The sequence below is a fragment of the Cynocephalus volans genome, chromosome 3 (assembly GCF_027409185.1).
Source record: "Cynocephalus volans isolate mCynVol1 chromosome 3, mCynVol1.pri, whole genome shotgun sequence".
Classification (NCBI taxonomy): domain Eukaryota; kingdom Metazoa; phylum Chordata; class Mammalia; order Dermoptera; family Cynocephalidae; genus Cynocephalus; species Cynocephalus volans.
This window is the reverse complement of record NC_084462.1, coordinates 147,387,179-147,410,694: the sequence shown is the minus strand read 5'-3', so window position 1 is coordinate 147,410,694 and position 23,516 is coordinate 147,387,179. Positions and strand designations below refer to the sequence as shown.

The 23,516-nt window shown below is 38.4% G+C and overlaps 1 protein-coding gene across 4 annotated transcripts in view; it reads right to left on the bottom strand.

Annotated features, from left to right (window-relative positions):
* FUT8 (fucosyltransferase 8) overlaps positions 1 to 23,516 on the bottom strand; it is a 332,924-nt gene that overhangs the window by 252,151 nt on the left and 57,257 nt on the right. For 3 of the 4 annotated variants that reach the window (XM_063089805.1, XM_063089804.1, XM_063089806.1), the window contains exons 2-3: positions 17,771 to 17,868; positions 11,341 to 11,392 (exon numbers count right to left, since the gene is read on the bottom strand). The gene's annotated coding sequence lies outside the window, so the exon portion shown is untranslated. The remainder of the gene's footprint in view (positions 1 to 11,340; positions 11,393 to 17,770; positions 17,869 to 23,516) is intronic. The other variant, XM_063089807.1, reaches the window with a different exon arrangement.

Genomic DNA, 23,516 nt, shown 5'->3' with positions numbered 1-23,516 from the left:
AAAATAAAAATCAACAACTCTTCTTAGATCCATCAGAGAATTCAGGACAGAGGGCAGATGGCGGCCCTAAAAACCAGAGAGACAGGCTGACGGATACAGAGAATCTGTGTGCAAGCAGCAGAAGCCCAAGAACAGAAGTCCTCAACTGCAGCCAGCATCAGTAGGAACACTTTATTTATTTATATATTTTTAATTTTTATTTTGTCGATATACATTGTAGTTGACTATTGTTGCCCCTTACCAAAACCTCCCTCCCTCCTCTCTCTCCTCCCTCCCCTCAAACAATGTCCTGTTTGCTTCTCGTATCAACTTCAAGTAATTGTGGTTGTTATATCTTCTTCACCCGCCCCGGTTCTTTTTTTGTGTGTGTGTGTGTGTGTGAATTTATATATTAATTTTTAGCTCCCACCAATAAGTGAGAACATGTGGTATTTCTCTTTCTGTGCCTGACTTGTTTCACTTAATATAATTCTCTCAAGGTCCATCCATGTTGTTGCAAATGGCAGTATTTCATTTGTTTTTATAGCTGAGTAGTATTCCATTGTGTAGATGTACCACATTTTCCATATCGACTCATCCGATGATGGACATTTGGGCTGGTTCCAACTCTTGGCTACTGTAAAGAGTGCTGCAATGAACATTGGGGAACAGGTAAACCTTCGACTTGATAATTTCCATTCCTCTGGGTATATTCCCAGCAGTGGGATAGCTGGGTCATATGGTAGATCTATCTGCAATTGTTTGAGGAACCTCCATACCATTTTCCATAGATGCTGCACCATTTTGCAGTCCCACCAACAATGTACAAGAGTTCCTTTTTCTCCACAACCTCGCCAGCATTTATCGTTCAGAGTCTTTTGGATTTTAGCCATCCTAACTGGGGTTAGATGGTATCTCAGTGTGATTTTGATTTGCATTTCCCGGATGCTGAGTGATGTTGAGCATTTTTTCATATGTCTGTTGGCCATTTGTATATCTTCCTTAGAGAAATACCTACTTAGCTCTTTTGCCCATTTTTAATTGGGTTGCTTGTTTTTTTCTTGTAAAGTTGTTTGAATTCCTTATATATTCTGGATATTAATCCTTTGTCAGATGTATATTTTGCAAATATTTTCGCCCACTCTGTTCGTTGTCTTTTAACTCTGTTAATTGTTTCTTTTGCTGTGCAGAAGCTTTGTAGTTTAATATAATCCCATTTGTTTATTTTTCCTTTGGTTGCCCGTGCTTTTGGGGTCGTATTCATGAAGTCTATGTCCAGTCCTATTTCCTGAAGTGTTTCTCCTATGTTTTCTTTAAGAAGTTTTATTGTTTCAGGGTGTATATTTAAATCCTTAATTCATTTTGAGTTGATTTTAGTATATGGTGAGAGGTACGGGTCTAGTTTCATACTCCTGCATATGGATATCCAGTTATCCCAGCACCATTTGCTGAAGAGGCAGTCCCTTCCCCAGAGAACAGGCTTGGTGCCTTTGTCAAAGATCAGATGGCAGTAAGTGTGCGGGTTGATTTCTGGATTCTCTATTCTATTCCATTGATCAGTGTGACTGTTTTTATGCCAGTACCATACTGTTTTGGTTATTATAGCTTTGTAGTATAGCTTAAAGTCGGGTCGTGTAAGGCCTCCAGCTTTATTTTTTTTGCTCAGCATTGCTTTGGCTACGTGTGGTCTTTTATTATTCCATATAAATGTCTGGATAGTTCTTTCCATTTGTGAGAAAAATGCCTTTGGAATTTTGATGGGGATTGCATTGAATTTGTATATCACTTTGGGAAGTATGGACATTTTCACTATGCTGATTCTTCCAATCCAAGAGCATGGGATATCTTTCCATCTTCCTGTATCCTCTCTAATTTCTCTAAGCAGTGGTTTGTAGTTCTCATTATAGAGATTTTTCACCTCCTTGGTTAACTCAATTCCTAAGTATTTTATTTTTTTGGTGGCTATTGTAAATGGGCAGGCTTTCTTGATTTCTCGTTCTGCATGTTCACTATTGGAGAAAAGAAATGCTACTGATTTTTGCATGTTGATTTTGTATCCTGCTACTGTGCTGAAATCATTTATCAATTCCAACAGTTTTTTTGTAGAGGTTTTGGGCTGTTCGATATATAGGATCATGTCATCTGGAAACAGGGACAGTTTGACTTCATCTTTTCCAATCTGGATGCCCTTTATTTCCTTCTCTTCTCTGATTGCTCTGGCTAGTACTTCCAACACTATGTTGAATAGGAGTGGTGAGAGTGGGCATCCTTGTCTAGTTCCTGTTCTTAAAGGAAAAGCTTTCAGCTTTTCCCCATTCAGGATGATATTGGCAGTGGGTTTGTCATAAATGGCTTTAATTATGTTGAGATACTTTCCATCTATACCTAACTTATAGAGGGTCTTTGTCATGAATGAGTGCTGAATTTTATCAAATGCTTTTGCAGCATCTATAGAGATGATCATATGGTCCTTGTGTTTGACTTTATTAATATTGTGTATCACATTTATTGTTTTGCGTACGTTGAACCAACCTTGCATCCCTGGGATGAATCCCACTTGATCTTGTTGAATAATTTTACGTATGTGTTGCTGTATTCTGTTTGCTAGTATTTTAGTGAGGATTTTTGCATCTATATTCATCAAGGATATCGGCCTGTAGTTTTCTGTTTTGGTTATATCTTTACCTGGTTTTGGTATCAGGATGATGTTTGCTTCATAGAATGAGTTTGGGAGATCTGCATCCGTTTCAATCTTTTGGAATAGTTTGTATAGAATCGGTGTCAATTCCTCTTTGAATGTTTGGTAAAATTCTGCTGTGAATCCATCTGGTCCTGCACTTTTCTTTGTTGGGAGCCTTCTGATAACAGCTTCAATCTCCTTTATTGTTATTGGTCTGTTCAAATTTTCTACGTCTTCATGGTTCAGTTTTGGTAGTTTGTGTGTGTCCAGTATCCATTTCCTCCAGATTTTCAAATTTGTTGGCGTATAGTTGTTTATAGTAGTCTCGAATGATTCCTTGTATTTCAGATGAATCAGTTGTAATATCGCCGTTTTCATTTCTAATTTTTGTTATTTAAATCTTCTCTCTTCTTTTTTTTGTTAGCCATGCTAATGGTTTGTCAATTTTATCTTTTCAAAAAACCAACTTTTTGATTCATTGATCTCTTGTATTATTTTGGGGGTTTCAATTTCATTCAGTTCTGCTCTGATCTTAATGATTTCTTTCCGTCTGCTAACTTTAGGTTTGGATTGTTCTTGTTTTTCTAGTTCTTTAAGGTGAAGTGTTAGGTTGTACACTTGCCATCTTTCCATTCTTCTGAGGTGAGCATTTAATGCAATAAATTTCCCCCTTAAAACTGCTTTTGCAGTATCCCACAGGTTTTGGTATGATGTATCATTATTTTCATTAGTTTCAATAAATTTTTAGATTTCCTGTTTGATTTCTTCTCGGACCCATATGTCATTAAGTAGAATGCTGTTTAATTTCCATGTGTTTGTATAGTTTCCAGAGTTTCGTTTGTTATTAATTTCTAGTTTTAATCCATTGTGGTCTGAGAAAATACATGGGATAATTCCAATTTTTTTGAATTTATTGAGACTTGATTTGTGACCTAATATGTGATCTATCCTGGAGAATGATCCATGTGCTGATGAGAAGAATGAATATTCTGAGGTTGTTGGATGGAATGTTCTGTAGACTTCTACCAATTCCAATTGGTCTACAGTATTGTTTAGATCTTGTGTTTCTCTACTGATTCTGTGCCTAGATGATCTGTCTAATATTGACAGTGGGGTGTTCAGGTCCCCTGCTATTATGGTATTAGTGTCTATTTCCTTCCTTAGGTCTAATAGAGTTTGTTTTATAAATCTGGCTGCTCCAACATTGGGTGCGTACATATTTATGATTGTTATGTCTTCTTGATGCATCAGTCCTTTTATCATTAAGTAGTGTCCCTCATTGTCTCTCTTTATGGTTTTTAGTTTAAAGTCTATTTTGTCAGATATAAGAATAGCTACTCCTCATCGTTTTTCTTTTCTGTTTGCATGGTAAATCTTTTTCCATCCTTTCACTCTTAGTCTATGTGAATCTTTATGTGTGAGGTTGGTCTCTTGTAGGCAGCATATAGTTGGGTCCTCCTTTTTGATCCAGTCAGCCAGTCTGTGTCTTTTGTTTGGGGAATTTAAGCCTTTTACATTAAGAGTTGTTATTGAAAGGTGTTGATTTATCCCTAGCATTTTATTGGTTGTTTGGTTGTCTTAGGTGTCTTTTGTTCCTTGCTTTCTGATTTACTGTTTGGTTTCTGTGTTTCTTGGTTCCTTAGGTTGTAGATAGCGTTTTTTGTTTGCTTGTTTTCTCTTCATGAATGCCATTTTTATTATACTAGTGCGTTTTGATTTTTCTTGGGTTTTTATGGCAGTGGTAGTTATTTTTCAGGAACCAAACCCAGTACTCCCTTGAGGATCTCTTGTAAGGGTGGTCGTGTGGTAGTGAACTCCCGCAGTTTTTGTTTGTCTGAGAAATATACTATTTGCCCTTCATTATGGAAGGATAGCCTTGCAGGGTAGAGTATTCTTGGCTGGCAATCTTTGTCTTTTAGTATTTTGAATATATCATCCCATTCCTTTCTAGCTTTTAGGGTTTGTGATGAAAAGTCTGATGTTAGCCTGATTGGGGCTCCCTTATAGGTGATTTGATGCTTCTCTCTTGCAGCTTTAAAGATTCTCTCTTTTTCTCTGAGTTTTGCCAATTTGAGTATAACATGTCTTGGAGAAGGCCTTTTTGGGTTGGATACGTTTGGAGATCGTTGAGCTTCCTGGATCTGAAGATCTGTGATTTTTCCTATACCTGGGAAGTTTTCTGCCACTATTTTGTTGAATATGTTTTCAATGGAATCTCCATTTTCCTCCCCTTCTGGAATACCCATGACTCGGATATTTGAGCGCTTAAGGTTGTCTGATATCTCTCTCAGATTTTCTTCAATGTCTTTGATTCTTTTTCCTTTCTTTTTTGTCTGCTTGTGTTATTTCAAACAGCCCATCTTCAAGTTCAGAGGTTCTCTCTTCAACTTCGACAAGCCTGCTAGTTAAACTCTCCATTGTGTTTTTTATTTCGCTGAATAACTTCTTCAGTTTGGCAAGTTCTGCTACATTTTTTTTCAGGACATTGATTTCCTTGTACATTTCTTCTTTCAGGTCCTGTATACTTTTCTTCGTTTCATCATGATGTCTAGCTGAGTTTTCTTGTATCTCATTCAGTTTCCTTAGAATTATCACTCGAAATTCCTTATCAGTCATTTCAAGGGCTTATTGTTCTATAGGATCTAGAGTTTGAGATTTATTAACTTTTGGTGGTGTACTTTCTTGATTTTTGGTATTTCTGGTATCTTTTTTTTGATGTTTATTCATTGTGGCAGGGGGTTTCACAGTCCACCGGTTTGAGACTATTGACTAAGATGCTGCTGTGGTTGCCAACTTGGTATGGCTACCTCCGTGACTGCTCAGTTGGCCAGTAGTGCCTTGTGTGTGTGGTTGCCTCGGGTCTTGGGCCTCTCTGGGGAGCCACCTCTCTGGTCAGCTTGGACTCTGCTGGGCTGCTGGATCACGGGGCAATACCGCAGGGTGTGTGTTCTCTGCTGAGCTTCCACTTCCCGTGCAGGACTTCTCCCTGTTCCGTGCGCTCTGGCCCAGGCTGTTGGATCACGCAGTGGCAACCCCACAGGGTGTGTGATTTCTGTCAAGTCTCCACCTCCCTAGCCGGATGTCTCCCCGCTCTGTGCGCACTGGGCTCGGCTCGGACGTGTCTTCTGCAACCCTCATCTATCAGCTGGGCCTTCCAGACCCTGCTCGGCACCACCTCACCCAGGAAGTCTACCAGGTTTCTGCTAGGCGCAGACGACTGATCGCTCTGGGTGCCTCTGTAGCACTGTGTAGATCTTTCTCGGGACTTATCACCTTCCTCCTGATATCACGATTATTTGTGTACTTGTCTTATCTTCCGCACCAGAGCATGATCTCCTCAGGGGAGGAGCCCACAGCACACAGTTCACCTTTGCATCCCCCTGGTGCGGACTGAGTCCGGTGCCCGCCCACAGTCAGCTCTCCGGCAGGTTCAAGGGAACTCGGGAACTCTCTGACCACACTATTCCTAACCAGAAATCGGTTAGACGTGTTTCCGAACTGGTGGCCGCAGAGATGGTATCTGCTTCCCGGTAACAGGAAGTTTACCAGGTGCCGGAGCCCAGGGTGCGGTGGAGTGACAGTCAGCCCAGCCCGTACTTCCTTGCCCTCCCAACGCTGGCTGTGGACGCCCCACACCACCAGCCCTGCCAGAGAACCGTGGAGGGAGTGGGAGGGAAGGCCGGTCCGCAGGCCCCGGGAAGCCCCATGCCGGGGCAAGCAAGTGGGAAGGCTCAGTGAGGAGCCCAGCCAGGCGAGGAGGACAGGCTTGGCCGAGCCGGGCCGGAACCACCACCACCTGAGAAAATGGAGGCAGCCCCGGGGCCAGTGAGTGGCCTGGTGGGACAGGCGGAAGCCGGGCAGGTGTCCGCCACCTGAGCAGGTCCGGGCCAGGCCAGGGGTCACTCACAGGGCTGTGCCGGTTCGGGCGGCTCCCTCTCTGCCTCTGCGTCGTCGCCGTTCTCGGCCGCCGCCGCCTTGGGCTGCTCACTCGGTCCCGCAGCACGGCTCGGGGGCTCCCAGGAATCTTTTTTTATGCCAGCCTGAAACCTCCAATCCTGAATAGGGCAGCTGGCCGCCTTCAGCGCAACCCCGGCCTCCGGGATCCTGGCAGCATCAACAGCAGCCCCGGAGCTGTGTTCTCTGTTTATAGACTCGCTTTTGCAGCTAAGAAACAGTTCTTTTCCTGCTCCATACTTCAAAGCTGTTGCCTGTAAATGAGGCAGCCTCTCCTGCTAAGGGCAAAGTGGCGGTCACCCCCCACGACCGGCCACCAGCAGCAGTCCTCCCTTAAGAGACGGCAAGAGGAAGGTCCACAAGTTTCCCGGCTGCCTAAGGCCCAGTAGCCGCCTTTTCCACCTCAGCTACTCCACGCCAACCGCCGCAGCCACTGCCATCTTAGGATCTCAGTAGGAACACTTTAAACAGTAATTGAGAAACTGCTGGTGGCTCAATGTAGACAAGCTAGAGAGTTAAAAACTGTGAGGAGACCCAGTCTTGGAGAGGGCCTCCCCTCCCCACTTTCTTGAGTTTTACCTCTAAGAGCCCTACCAGGTTCTCACAGTGAAGATCTTGGAAAAAATCCCCTCCTGCTTCCAGCAGGGAAAAGAGAAAAGTAACCATTTTGAAATATTCCCTGAGCTCTTTGTCCTTCTTAAAAGGCCTTCCCAAAAAGAAAATTATTTTACCAGAACCCAACCAATTGGGGTTTTATATAGCCTAACCTAGTATGGTTTTACAACGCTTAACTAACCAGGGGGAAGGGAAAAACCCAACTCCAGCCCCATCTATCCTTTCAAATGGGGAAAGAGATACCCAATTCAGGCTCACAAAAGACTGAGACCTAATTACAAGAATACAGAACTTTTACCCTCACCCCTCTCCCCCTACCATTGTATCAGTAACAGGGGATTACAACTAACAGAACTACAAGCCTCAGTCCCTATTTAAAGATTCTCCACAAAAACCCAAAGATAACAAGGAAGATTTAAAAAAGGACACAAAGAAATTTTAGCCTCTGACACTACAGCTACAGTAAACAGTAAATAGCCTAATTCATAACTAGATAAACACAAACTCTAACACTAAAAGCCTATACCTAATACATCATGAATGGCTATCAACAAAAAATTACAAGTCATTGTAAAGGCAAAAAAACACAATCTGAAGAAACAAAACAAGCCTCAAAAACAGACTCAGATTTGTCAGAGGTTTTAAAATTATTACCAGGAATTTAAACAAAGGGTTCTAATGGTAAAATTGAACAGCATGCAAAAACTAAATAATATCTTTAATTATAGACAGCAAACCAGGTGCTCAGATACCACCAAGCAAGATAAATACCAAATATGAGTAGGCATATGATATTAAAACCTGAAGATGATCAGACGAAGAGAAAATCTTGAAAAAAGGGAAAAACAAAACAAAACAAACAAAAAAATCTTACCTACAGAGGAACAAGAATAAGAATTATATCAGAGAGTTCCGGTCAAGATGGCAGAATAGACAGTCCAAAGCATCATTCTCTCCCAGAAATCAATCAATTTACAATCATAAAAATGTAACATCAGCCAAGCTGGGGCCACTGGAGCTAAGGGGAAGAGGAGGAGAGACCACAGAGTTCATGAAGGCAGGAGAATCCAAGAAGAGAGAAAGAAAAAACTGCTCTGAGGGTTTCGGGCTGCAGCTGCTTTAAAGCTGGAACTGATGAGCACATGGAGCAGGAGCCAGCAGAAGCCACAGCTGTGCCCTTCAGATTGAGTTGCCTGGAGGCGGCAGGAGAGAAGAGGGCCTTTGCAGCCCCAAGGACAGCAAGACCACTAATAGGATTCCCATGGACCCATGCAGGAGTGAGGAGCCAGAACATCTGAAAAAAGGGAACCATTCAGAGGCTGGTGAGTCATCGCAGGGTACAGGCACAGGACCCGTCCCTTGGAAGTGTTGGGAGCAAAGGCTGTGTGGGAGACAGGCCAACTGGGAGAACACTGGGACACAGCAAAGACAGCTAACCCACCCCCCAATCGGCGCAGGACCGCTCAGGGGAGACTGGTCAGTAATGCAGAATTGCATGGGGTGCAGTTTGATGCAAAAACTCAGGCACAGATCAGAGTTTCTACACAAAACAGACCCACCAGGTCTCTGGAGAGCCGGAAGTACCTATAAAGTCAACCATTAAACCCTGAGCTGCACAACAAGCCTTCCCTAGGGAAACAGCAGTAAAGCAGCAATTTAGCTCAACCACACAGCTCAAATACTGGTTCCCATAGGAAGTTTCCCCATTTTAGAAGTAAGAAAAGGACAACAAATTAGTTTCAGCCCAGGCACACCACCAGCGCCTTGGGGCCTGCCTGGGGACCTAAGGCATGGATCCAGGGACCAGACCCCCCTCCCACAACCAGACATATAACACCAGTGCCTAGGGGCCTGCCCAGTGACCCAAGGCTTGGAGCCGGGGACCGGACCCCCCCCACCCCAGCCACAACCAGGCACACTGCCAGCACCTCAGGGCCCACCTGGGGACCTGAGGCATGGAGAACAGGACCAGACCCCCTCCCACAACCAGGCACACCATTCCAGCACCTCGGGGCCCACCCGGTGACCCAAAGCATGGAGCCAGGGAGTGGCCCCCCTCCCACAATCAAGCACACCATGCCAGCGCCTCGGAACCCACCAGGGGACCTGAAGCATGGAGCCAGGGACCAGACACACTCCACAACCAGGTACACCACCAGCACCAAGGAGCATGCCAAAAACATCGCCTCTGTGGGGTGGCCCACCACAGCCACCACAATAACCGTGGCTGCCATGGAAGCATCTAGACACCACAACCACCATGCAGATGGTCCACCAGCCACTGGAGTGCATTGACACAAGGAGAGTCACCAGCAGAGATAAAGAAAAGAAGAGGATGTCTCTTTCCACAAAGCACATATCAGAGTGACAGAAGCAGCATCTGCTCTATGATAATATTGGGGGACCTGATCACACCTCTCAGCATTGGACAGATCATCTAGGCAACAAATCAACAGAGTAACCATTATTTTTCCAGAAGGAGAGAAGAAATCTAGGGTAATTAGAGGGGGGAGGGGAAGGGAGAGGGGGATGGGGATGGGGAGAGATTGGACAAGGAGCAAAAAGAATAATTATGATTTGTAACAATATATGCTGGTAATATTGATTTCATCAAAATATCTCAGTGTTGAACCCCAAAAATATGTATAATCATTTTTGATTCAAAAAAAAAAAAATAATCAAAAAATAATAATAAAAGTAAAAATAAAAATAAAAATAAATTTAAAAAGGAATTATTAAAAATAGAGTTAAAATCAATAATTTAAGTTCCTACCTTATGAAACTAGAAAAAGAAGAGCCAATTAAATCCAAAGAAAGGAGAACAAATGAAATAATAAAACTCAGAGCAGAAATTAGTAAAATTGAAAACAGGAAAGCAGAGAAAAATCCACAAAACTAAAAGGTGGTTCTATGCCCACAAATTTGATAACTTAGATGAAATACACCAATTCCTTGAAAGACAAAATTTACCAAAACTCATAGATAATCTGAGTAGGCTTATATCAATCAAAGAAATTGAGTAGATAATTAATAACTTTCCAAAACAGAAAGCATCACACCCAGATGGTTCAGTGGTGAATTCTACCAAATATTTAAGGAACAAATCATAACAATTCTCTACAATCTGTTCCAGAAAACAGAAGCAGAGTGAGCATCTCCTAACTCATTCTCTGAGACCAGCTTTACCCTAATACTAAGCCCAGACAATAGCATAAGAAAAACAAACAAACAAACAAAACTACAGATCATTATCTCTCACGAACATACATGCATAAGCCCTCACAAATATTAGCAAATCAAATTTTACACAACAAGTAGGATTTATTCCAAGTATACAAGGCAGGTTCAACATCTGAAAATCAATTAATGCAACCCAGTAAACATGAAAAATCATATGATCACAGCAATACATGCAGAAAAAGTATTTGAAAGAATTCAATATCCATTCATGATTTAAAAGTCTCAGCAAACTAGGAATAGAGGAGAATTTCCTCAACTTAATTTTAAAAAACTACAAAAAACCTACAGCAAATATCATACCTAATGGTTAGAAACTAGATGTGTTCCCCCTAAGATCAGCAATGAGGTAAGAATTTCCCTTCTCACCACTCCCATTCAACATCACACTGGAGTGCTGGCCAGTTAACTCAGTTGGTTAGAGCGGAGCCCTATAACACCAAGTTCACAGGATTGGATCCCCGTACCAGCCAGCCACCAAAAAAAAAACCAAACAAGCCAAAAAAACCAAAAAACAAAAAACATCATACTGGACATCCTAGCGAATGCTCTAAAACAAGAAAAAGATATAAATGGCATACAAATTGGGATGGAAGAAATACAACTGTCTTTGTTTGCAGATGATATGGTCGCCTATGTCGAAAATCCCAAAGAACTGTCGAACAAACTTCTGGAAGTAATAGTGATTATATGAAGGTTGCAGGATACAAGAGAGTATATGGGAACTCCCTGTACTTTCTGTTCAATTTTTCTGTAAACTTAAAAACTACTCTAAGAAATAAAATCTATTTAAAAAGCAAAAATAAAAACACCTTCAACAACGTACACAGTAATACATTAATTCAGTATAGGTGAGAAAAGAAAAAAATATTTACCATGGTTTTCCTTCTTTCTTTCCTTTTTTCCCCGATGGTGCTGTTGGGATGGCTGGGGAGGGAAAAGTTAGGGAGAATCACTCTAATTTCTCAAGCATCTATGAATCCAACCAAACATAAACAATGTATAAAGTGAATACTCCAAACCATGAAAGTATAGAAATCAAACACGTCCATACACTAATTTTTAATCTTTGCCAATTCTCTGAAACTCGAAAATATTTCTTACAAGTTGGAGGAACGTTATTTTATTGGCAATATCAGAATACCAACTCCAAAGTCTAAGTAGGGAAAATTGCAAGTGGACAGAATTTAATCCAAGCCTGAATGATCTGCCACCATGTCAAAAAAAAAAAAAAAAAGCCTTCCCAGGAATCATCAAAAAGGCCCACACCAAAAAGGTCAAGTTATTAAGAAAATATAGTAACAATCTTCTCATTAAAGAATAGAAATGTGAATAGAAAATATGATCCAGAGGTATATCTTTGTATTATTATAATTATAGTGTCTTTTTAGTTTCTATATTCTATCCATTTTAATAAATTTAATTCAGGTATTGCTGCAGTGTTCCTACAAATTCTGTATTCTAATGTAGCTTCTACAATAAACATAAATAAATAAATAAATCACCATTGTTACAACATCTGGTGATAGACTCTGAACTGCCCAAATACCCACTATGAAAACACCTAGTACAATTTGTGCGTAATTGAAGGGCTGCATGCAGGAAAATCCTTAAGTTCAAGTAGTGAGAGATTCCCAGCACCCCCTGGAATATGGTTTTGAATTTTTACTGTATAGAATGAATCAAAAATTCCTGTTTCCTCCCACTTCAGTGACTTTTATCCAGATCAAAAAATGTTGGTTCAACCTGAACTTATCCTTATCATCAATATTCAGACACTGTTAATTTATACCCTGCAAAGAACAAACACATACACATTTTGGTATTACAAAAGAATTTCCTTTTTAGTGCCCAAAATATCTCTTTGAAGTAATTATCATGTATTTCTAACATGACTCAAAGAAAGAATTCAAACACAATACCACAGTGACCTATTTCAAACACAAGGAAAATCAATAGCAGATGAATCACTTACACCTAGAACTCTGGTACCATGCTCCACCTCTCAGGACTATTACCATTCTCTAGTAATTATTTTTCTAAGATTCCTTGACCACAGGAATGATATGACTGAGAAATGTGGGCAATGAAGGAGGGAATACATTCTCATGCTCACTTCTGGAAAGGTTATTTCATTTTCTGAACTCAGCACAAGAGAGCAGCAACACACATTTTTCTAACTTTGAACAAATTAACTGACCAGAAGAATGTTCCTCTTCCAAATACACTATTCAAATTGAAAGATAAAATATGGTAAGTCAGAAAGATCAGAGCTAAAAGCATGTTTACCTATTATCTTCATTAATGATTTTTACCCAAGTAAACAAAACATTTTAAATTAATCTGTAGATACTACATTCATAAGTCAGAACCTATCTGATCAGCACTTATAACATCCTCTATTTCCTTTTTATTTTGTGACTCCAAAAAAACTACTATAAATATGGTATACAGCAGGCAGTAAATTACAGAACTTCAGAATCTGAAAGCTAGAAAGGTCCTTAGAGATCATTTGGTTCATTCCTCCTCTTTCCCTCAAGGCCTTCCATTTTAACCATGAGGAAACTAATAGCTGGAGAAGATAGGAACTTTCTCAAGCTAGTTAATAACAGCAGAAACTAGAACCAAGGCACCTTGACTTCCAGACTGGTATTCTTTCTACTACACCATGATGTTGTGAAGAGCTTGAGATTTTACCCTACATGCAAGCTAACAAAATTAGCCTGCTATAGTTTCATGGATTCATGAGAACCAAAACCACCTACCCACACACAGCTAGTACTAGGTGGAACAGTGCCTCAAAAATTCATACACTAGAATCTGTGAATGGAAACTGATTCAGAAATAGAGTCTTTGCAGATATAATTAAGTTAATATGACATCACACTGGATTAGTGTGGGCCCTAATGCAATGACTGATATCCTTATAAGAAGAAGGAAATTTGGACACAGATAACACACAGAGAGAAGACCTCCATGTGAATACTGAGGTAGAGATTGACGTTAAGCTGTCACAAGCCAAGAAACACTAAGGATTGCTGGAAACCACCAGAAGCTGGAAGAGGGAGGAAAGGATTCTTCCCTAGAGTCTTCGAAGAGAGAATGGCCCTGCCAACACCTTGATTTCAAACTTCTAGCCTCCAGAACTATGAGAGAATAAATTTCTGTTGTTTTAAGCTATCCAGTTCATGGTACTTTGTTACAGCAGCCCTAGAAAACTAATATTTCCAAACACACAGCTTTCTGTGTACATTAGCATGAATTTACTAGTCCATTGCCTTCATTAGCATAACTTTACTATTCTAGGAGACTTGCAGGGATATAACCTGAGTGTTCATTACAAACCTTCTGGAAAGTTTCATCAACTCTTCAGTAGGAAGCATCAAGTTTTCAAAATCCTTGCTTTACTGTTTCCATCAATCCTAAACTGTTCTATCATGTTACCTACCCAATCCTAATCAGGCCCCGTCACCACCACTGAAAGACCCAACTCAAACTAAACTTCAAACTCTCAAATTTTGACCTTAACTTTGTTCCTCTAAGAATGGTCTTGGGGAACAGGCCCGAGGCACCCTCCATGCTGCTTCCCACACTAGCACCCCAGCTGCTTTGGCTGCTCCAGCTGTGGCTGAATTGGCCCCAGGTGTGGCTGGACCTACAGCTACACACTGGAAGGTTTGGCAGCATCCACGTGGTGTTAGGTCTGCAGGCTCACAGAATTCCAGAGCTGTGAAAGCTTGGGAGCCTACACCCCAATTTCAAAGGATCTATGGAAAAGCCTGGGGGCTCAGGAAGACATCTGTCACAGGGGCGGATTCACTGCATAGAGTCTTGCTAGAGTGATGCCAAGAGGAACTGTCGGACTTGCAGCAGAAAAACCCCACCAGGGCCATGTCTAGTGGAGTGGGACCACCATGGAGACCCCTGCATTGCTACAAAGCCACTGCCAAAGAAGACCCTTACAAGATATATTCCCTGGACTTCAGACTTCCCAGCCTCACAAACTGTAAGCAATAAATTTCATTTTCTAACAAATTATCCAGTTCCAGGTATTTTGTTACAGGCAACAGAAATGGACTTATGCAGATACTATCAAAGCTCTGTCAAGGTGGTATTCCTCCTTATAGCAATAAGCAATAAACTCAGCTTTGTTTTATAGGATGTATTAATGATATTTAGTAAGCTAGCATCAGATAACCTTAGCAGAAGATATGATGCTCCTCAGTCAGAAACAAAGAACAGTTTACTACTCACAACAATAACAATACCTAGAGTATCATCATTTGTACTAGTTCCTCAAGCTCTAATTCCTCAGGAGAAATGCAAAGAGAACCAAGAGATGCCTGCACACTCAATGTGTTGTATTACAGGAGAAGAAACCTGAGCTTATGAAACTCCAGTATTTTAAAAGAGCTGCAAGAAAGTATGCCCATCCTTTTCTCTAGAAGGATTGTCTTTATTATCCTAGACAGCAAAGAAATCTTCCCCCTGTACTAATGGAGACACTGCTTATATTGTCCTAGGTTGTTTGCTGTACAGATTTCCTTGAAAAAGCCCCCAGCAAAACCTGTCAATGCTTCTTCTCAGTTGATGTGCAGAAATACCAAGCCTCATGACACCCAAGAGAAATGTCTCCCAATAGCTGTTGCCTTTGTCCTAAAGGGGTAAAAAGATTTTCAGGGTATCAGGATGAAGTTGGTGTAATACAATGAGTAGAAGATGTTTCAGAAGGGAAAAGATGGAGCAAAAAAATATACTTCTCTCAAAAATTCTGTAAAACCACTTCAATTGAGTAACAATCTCGTAACATGCTTATACATCAAATAGCCAAAAGTAAATACTTATGATATGTTTAAATCTTATTTTTATTTTAAAATATTCCATTTCTAGAATAATATCTTGAACAAGTTTTATCACTAGTTTTCTAGGCCTGGTAGTGCTCATGAAATAAAAGAATCTGTTTGGTTGTTTTAAATTTCACCAGTTATACCTGACCTTAATGAATACCTTATGCCTTTTTTTTGTAAATTGGAAAACACAGACACAGAGAGGTGAAGTGATATGCTTTTAATCATACAGCTAACTGAAGAAACATAGTGTAGTACCCATTTTACTCATCACCCTAACTCTGTTCACCCTGAGATCACTGAATTGAGATAAAGTTAAATTGCTCAACTTAATATTGTTTACAAAACGCAGTTTTAATTTATTTCTTTTCCAGATGATTTTACGTTAAAACTGGCCACTGTACAAATGGTACAAGATATGATCTTAATTTTCCAATAGATGACAAAAATATGCTGATGTTGAATATACAGCCGGAAAAATCTAACAAATTTTTTTTATTTCGTAATAACCGCCAAACATTCCTTTATAGATTAATTTAAAATTTACAGAATTGAAATTTAAACAAGAACCCAAATAAATAAATAAGAGCCCTATTTTCACAAATACTTTAGGTAAATATGGAGATTGGAATTCTGGTTTAAAATTAAGTACCCTGAATTCCCAAAGAAATAGTGACTTGAGCACAGAACTGTCTTTGACTCTTGTGTTGCATTTGCCCATTGAACAAATAAATTATTCTCTCTCAGAAACATCTCTAAAATGCTGACTCTGCCTAAAATGTCTTGCCTGATTAGAAGTGTTCTCTTAGAACACAATATAGCCTACCATTTATCTATACAGATACTATGAAAGTCATATAATTCATCTAAAAATATTCAGAAACAATAGAATAGTTTGAAGTTGCTATGACTCTTTTAGGATCCATGCTTACGAGCTGAAATCTAAAACCAACCAACATTCTCTGAGTCAGACCATAATATTTTCTCAAGACATTTTTATTTCTATAACAAATTATAAACCAGGTATTTCTTATAAATATTCAAACAGCTTTTCAAAGCTACTTTTTGAGTTCAGTAACTTCCCCAAGGCAGAAGGACAGTTTCTACCACATTCATCCTAAATATTCATTCAAGAAGGCTTAAATTGACTTTTTCATGCCCAACATTTGACCTCTTCAAGTAAATTTTTAAGATAAGAGAACTCTAATAATTTACTTGACTTTTATAATCAGGTAACTTTTGGAGCTTAACTATTAAATCTACCTGTATATTTCTGATCTACCTCTGCACTTGATCTACCTCTGCACTTAACTATTAAATCTACCTGATTTTTCCAAAAGTTCCTCAAGTTCCAATATACCCCATTTCTTATAATTTTGCATTACTTCTCTTTCTATACTCAAAATGACCATATATTGCAGGTCTCTTCCCCTAGCCACCATGTCTGTTAAAAAAATTTTTTCTGGTTATTTTTTAATGACATTTTTTAAAAAAATGCAATCATGGCCCAAAAATGCAATAGTTACATACTTGCAGTCTCTTTAACAGCAACAAAAAAGTAACTGCTATTAATAAAGAATATAGAATCACCTTTTTATTTTTAATATATGACTGCAGCAGCTATATAATTACCAAAAACTAGAAAGAGCCCAGATATTCCAGATATTCATCAACTGGTATAGGAATAAACTGTGGTATATCCATACAGTGGAACACTACTCTGCATTAAAAAAAGAACTAAATACTGACACATACAACTACTGATACACACCGTAACATGGATAAACTTCAAATGCATTATGCTAAGTAAAAGAAGCCAGACTTAAAAAGCTACATACTAGATGACTACATTTAAATGACACATTGGAACAGGCAAAGTTTAGATACAGAAAACAAATGCTAGGAATTGGGTGGAAGGAGAAGTTAACTCCAAAGGGGCAACATGAGTAAATTTGGAAGGTTATAGAACTGTTTTAATTGTGGTGATAAATATACATTTGTCAAAACACATAGCCTGAACACTAAAAATAAATAAATAAAAACGTTAATGTATGACTGAAATCTGGGCAAGAATTATATCTTTAAAAGCCAACTACTAAAAAGTCAGAAACTTTTAAGATGAGTTGTTTATTTTCAGCATCAAATATGCCGCACAAAGGTACCAAAAGTTTGATATGCCACCGTTAGCCACAGCTTGTTTTATTCAGGCCCATACTTTAAAGCACAAAACTATTAAAAAGGAAGTAAAATATTTTTCATTTTATGCAGTGCAGATTGTACACAGTGGGTAGTCAGAAAATGTTTCCTAACTAATACACAATTCAATAGAGTTTAGACTGAATTGACCTTTCTACTTCACTGGTACATACATATATGACTTTAACTATAAAATTACCCATTTTTCAAAATATTAACATATAATTGGAATAGGGAAGTGCTGTCCACAAAATATACTAACCTGAAAATGTTCAGTTAATCAATAAAGGCAATAAAGTACTTTATCTTGAGTGAAAACAACATCAGGGTCATGGATGCCCTCTTAGCAAAAGCAGCAACCTAGAACAAAAGAAAAATATGTGAAATTCAGCCCTACTCAAATTTCAGTTAGCATCATTATACTTTTTTAAAAATCCCTCTTATTTTCCCTATGTAGCCAGTCATAACATGTAAATTCACGTATTTGTACATTCACCTATTCTGCAAGCAGTCCTTTTCAAATGCCAACAAGGAATGGGTTTTCATTTTGCAAATTACACCCAAACTCAGTAACACTGTGTCTTAATTTGCTTCATAGTTCATCTTAAAATAAGTCAGTGTCCATAAAACTTGCTTCATCCACATGAAATTCTTTAATTTCGTCTATCTATTAACATATAGGACAATCAGAAATGTCTTTCTTTTCAGACTATGGCTCAAAATCAACACCTCCACACTCTGATTAGCTCTATAACCTGGTTTCTTACTATATTCTACACAAAGTTCCACTCAAACCAATTTAATTTGCTTGCTTTCCAAAGGACAATTGTGTGATTCTCAGCTGTCACCCTGCAGCACACCATACCTTCTTTTTAGAACAGGGATTTTTTTTCCTCCCTTATCCTCTTTGTCAATCAATGCATATCCATCAACTTTCTCAAAACCCAACCCCTCTATACCCAACGTCTGAGAGCTGATATAATCATTCTATACTCCATTAATCTTTTCTAGAATATTTTGCTGCCTTACATATCTGCCATCTCATGTAGTCTTCTGATTAGGGGCCATATCTCCTACTTCTTTTGATGCTGCCTGTCCATCATCCAGTACCATGTTTGACACACAGTACATAATCAATATGATTAACCAACAAGTAAAATGGTCATAATAAAGATTCACACATCAAACCTTTACTGAGTATGTATGTGTAAGTCACTGAGTATAAAATCCCAAGAATAATATAAAGATACAATACATTCTACGGAAATATGTCTTTTTGCTAGTTGCTTTACTGCTATGTTACAACATGAGATTATTCTCAGATTGACATTACTTTCAACTGTGAGAAGCAGTTTTTTTCCAATAACATCAAAAGCTACTGAAACCAATTTTAGGCCATTAGAAGTAATATAAAAGCACCATCACCAACTTAAACTCCTCCACCACAAAGGTAATACAAATATTTTCATTTTAAATTCCAAGAGTCAAAATTCTGCTCTGAGACAGAACAGCCTATAAGAACATTCAAAAAATTATTCTAAACTCAAAATAATAAGCACATTTATATAGTACTTTATTATTTATATTATCTCAACTAATAGGCCTATTTGAAGAGGAAAAACAACTGCCAAGTCAACTACTCCCAAAGCCCATAAATATGCAATTGCTAAATAGCCATTAGACTAAAAATCAGCCAAGGTTCATTGTGATTCTTTCCTGTAACTTCAAGCAAAGGCTTTTGCCAGCCTTCCACAATAATACAATAGTATGGGAATTACATTTCTAGCCATTATGAAGTAAGTGGTACCAGATTTACCCTCAGATGGTAAACAACTGCAAAACTAGACAAAATATATGATGCAAAAGTTTTCAGACACTGAACAACAATTAGTGAAGATCTGTGTTCCCTGAAGGAAGGAAACAAACTAGAAAAGCCCTAAGAGCACTCTGGCTTTCTGCCAAGAGACATGTTCTAGACACCACTGCAAGCAGAAGATTCAAAGCAGAACATTCAGCCTCGCTAACTTGAAGAGAAAAAGATCAGAGTGTGGAACAGTAGATGTGGCAGGAATTACTGGAATAATGTGCCAGAAAGGAGGGAATTATGCAGAACAAAGTTCCAGACATGTACACAGGGGTGCACTTGAGTCTTCAACTTAATACTAATCTCACTTTAATACAACTCACACTTAGGGTGAAATTCCATGCAGTCACGCAAAAAAAAAAAAAAAAAACTTCCAGGAGCTAAAAAATGAACAACTTAGAGGTTTACTGTGAGCTTGGAGACATTGAGTTCCATCCAGCCACAGTAGAGGGACCATGTTTACACTCTAGGCAATAAGTACAGACCTCAATAGAGCTAAATTAATTCTAAAATAAAGACTATAATGATCCCAAGAGAGCTTAAAAACAAGCCTTGAAGGAATTATCTAATCCTCAACTCAACACCTATAACCACCAGCCAGAATGGGAAACTTCATAATTTATGGGACATCAAGTAAAGTATTCAAATGGTTTGCCTCAGTAGTGGGGCAAAATTAACCTCAGATTAAATTGTTCCAATTAACAAGGATTAAAAGCAATACCTGAAAGAAAAAAAAACTTTTCAATTAACATAAATACATCTCAGAAAAAAGCTCAAGAATATTTATAGAAACACAACAATATCCAGAATTCAGCAAGGTAAAATTTACAATATCATCTTTTACATGGCGGGTAAGCATCAAATGATAACCAAGCAAGTTAAAAAAATAAATAAAAATAAAAAATTTTAGGGCAAGAAACTAGAGCCATAGTGAGGAGAAATATCAATCAATGAAAATCAACCTAAAAATGACAGTTGATAGAATTAGCAGACTAGAACATTAAAAGTTATTATACACGTATTCCATATGCTCTAGAAGCCAGAGGAAAGATTAAGTATGTTAAGTAAAGACACAGAAAAAAAGATCCAAACGGAACATCTAGAAATGAAAACGGGAATACTGAAAATGCTCTCACTGATAAGCAGTGAATTGCTAAGTTTTTTACTCTGACGGATTCAGGCTCTAGAGATTCCTGGCCCTGTATGATCTCTGAGTATTCTATTGTTCCCTCAATTCCTTTTGGGTAATTCTTCCTGGGCCTCAAGTAGTTTCCTCACAGCACATATTAATCAGTACTCAACTAAATTCTTGAAAGGGACCTGTGCAGATCTGTGGAAGTTCTCTCCTCTCTGGTATTCTACCCTGTGAACTGTAGTGGCCTGAGTTTCCCAGTCTCCAAGCTTCATCTCTTTAATTCAGGGAGATCTCTAGGTTCCTCCTGGTTCTATGGACCTCTCCCATGCCTAAAAACTCTCCAGGCAGTAGCTGGGGCTCATCTGATTTGTTTCCTGTCTCTCAGGGATCAAAGTCTTTTGTTGCTTGATGAAGAATGTCTGTGAGAACTGTTGTTTCATTATTTTGTCCAGTCCTTTAGTTATTTCATGTGGAAGGGTACCAATCCCTGTTACTCCATCTTGGCTGGAAAAACTATTTTACTTCTTTTTTTTTTTTTTTTTTTTTTTTTTAAAGATGACCGGTAAGGGGATCTTAGCCCTTGACTTGGTGTTGTCAGCACCATGCTCAGCCAGTGAGCTAACTGGCCATCCCTATATGGGATCCGAACCTGGGGCCTTGGTGTTATCAGCACCACATTCTCCCGAGTGAGCCACGGGCCGGCCCCTATTTTACTTCTTTTAAATGGGAAGGGACTATGCACTAAATTTACTTTATGACAGCACCAAGTGGTGACATTTTCTAAAAATTGGATGTATTCAATTAATACCATTCATATGTTCATAAGTTATCCTGAAGCAAAAAAGGATAGATAATGGATCAAAGAGTAAAAGAGGACTAGTGTGAAAACAGGAAATATCATTCTATGAGAAACTAAAAGCATATAATAAATGCATAATATGTGGTAGAAAAAAATATTAACCATGAAAGTGAAACAGGTGAGTATCAGCAGGGTACAAAGAATAAACAATACCCAGTAATGACCTATAATAAAAAGCCAACATAAGTGAAAACTCATTTTAGAAAAGATACAAACTGAAAGACTTCTCTGAAAAAAGGAAAGGTACCTGGAAATATATAACCAAGGGTGCAGCATATAACTTCATACATGCTCAAATCAAATGTGGAGAAAATGTTATACTTGCTTATCATTAGTGACACTGAAATTCGGGTTAAGTATTACAAGATCTGCTGTATATTAATTGAAAGTGAACATACTAAAGGAAGAGAAGCAAAATAATAGAACTAAATAAACATCTTAAATTCTTTCCATGATAGGTAAAGGAAAGTTTAAAAAAGAAAAATCCATTATAAGATTTTTAAATAAAGTGCAAAAAAGGAGGTTAAGAATCACAGGTTTTATTTTCAATCCATCATACTGAACAGAGCGAGTCATTTTTACCCACATTGTTAGGCAGAAAGACTGTGAACTAAACTGAACATAACCTTGGTGGGAAGAGAAAAAGAGCAAATGGCCCATTGATTATCATCTTTAAAGAAATAATATGTCCTGTTCTAAAAAAGGAAACCACACACACAAGCACATACGAAATGAAAAAAATAAATTTATGGTAAAATAATACATGTTTAAACATATGTCAAAAAGAAACTCTGTTACAGGTAAAAATTGTCATTTTTAAGAAAAAGAAGAAGTACTGTGTTGTTAATATACACCTATAGGGAGTGAAGACTGTAAGCATGTTTAAATTAAAAAGCTAATTATGACTGAGGCATTACTGAGTCTCAGAAGATCGATGGTCCTAAGGTGGTTCTAGGTACCCCAAAAGCTGGACTTCAAACAGGGAGGTGCTTCAGAGAGAAAGTATTATTAGATTGATGAGACTACCAGATTGTAGTGGGGCAGAAGAGGGGTGAGGACAGCCCAGAGGAGGCTACTCACTGTGAATAATTTTACTACTGTAAATCTGTTAACCTAAATATAGTTGGGGGCATGTTGCTGGCTGGCTTAGATAAAAAGCAATCAGGCAGGACCTCAGTGTCTTCTAGCTATGGAAAAATATTGAGAAAATACAAGGAGGGAGAAATAAAGCCTCAAAGATGGGCAAGTGATAACGGTGTACCCTCCCCTTCCTTCTCCTTTCCCTGTATCATTAATATTCCAGTGATGACAGTATATCAAGGGAAGTTGCATTCTTTCTATATTGTCAAAGAGAAACAGGTAACGTAGGTGATATTAATGAAAAAAGAAAAGTATTTTATGTTAAAGACTAAAGAAACTAAAATGAATTTTAGGAACAAATATAAAAACTGAAAAGTCTGTTTTGTCCACTATTTTAACAAAAATAAATTCATCACTGTAAGACTGTCAAACTCATATTTTTTGGTAAGCAAATGTTTCCTATAATTATCCTCACAATTAACATTATTTTAAAGTAAAATAAGAAGTTAGGAACTAACTTACTCACTACTCTCCCTTTTCTATGGTTGTCTACATTGTTAACGTAAACTAGTACTGAATCAACTTTACCCTAATAAATTTTGTCTAGTTTCCTACCAATTAATAGGGCCCATTTAAATATTCTTCATATTGGCCTAGGTAAATATGTCCTAAGTTTACAAGATCTGTTTGATGTTACAAAATCAATTCATGTTTTTTAATCCTCCTCCTCAAGCCAGCTCCATATGCCAAAAATAACTAAAACAACTTAAGTGACTTCCATCATCCTTAATTCACAAATTTGTTCAGATAAGCTTTGTAGAATTATCCAAAATAAAAATAAGATTTCTGGAAAATTAAAAAGAAAAACTTTATCAATTTTCTATTACAAAAGATCCTTTTATAGTCATTATCCTTTCAATTACTCTGAAATTAGAAGGCAAAATACCAAAATTTCCATTAGTTGTAATATCATCACTTCTAAATTCCCATAGGACATAGTTTGAATTTCTAAATATTTTTCAACTTTCCATACATTATAATTGGCTGTTTTTCACACCCAATCCCCACAA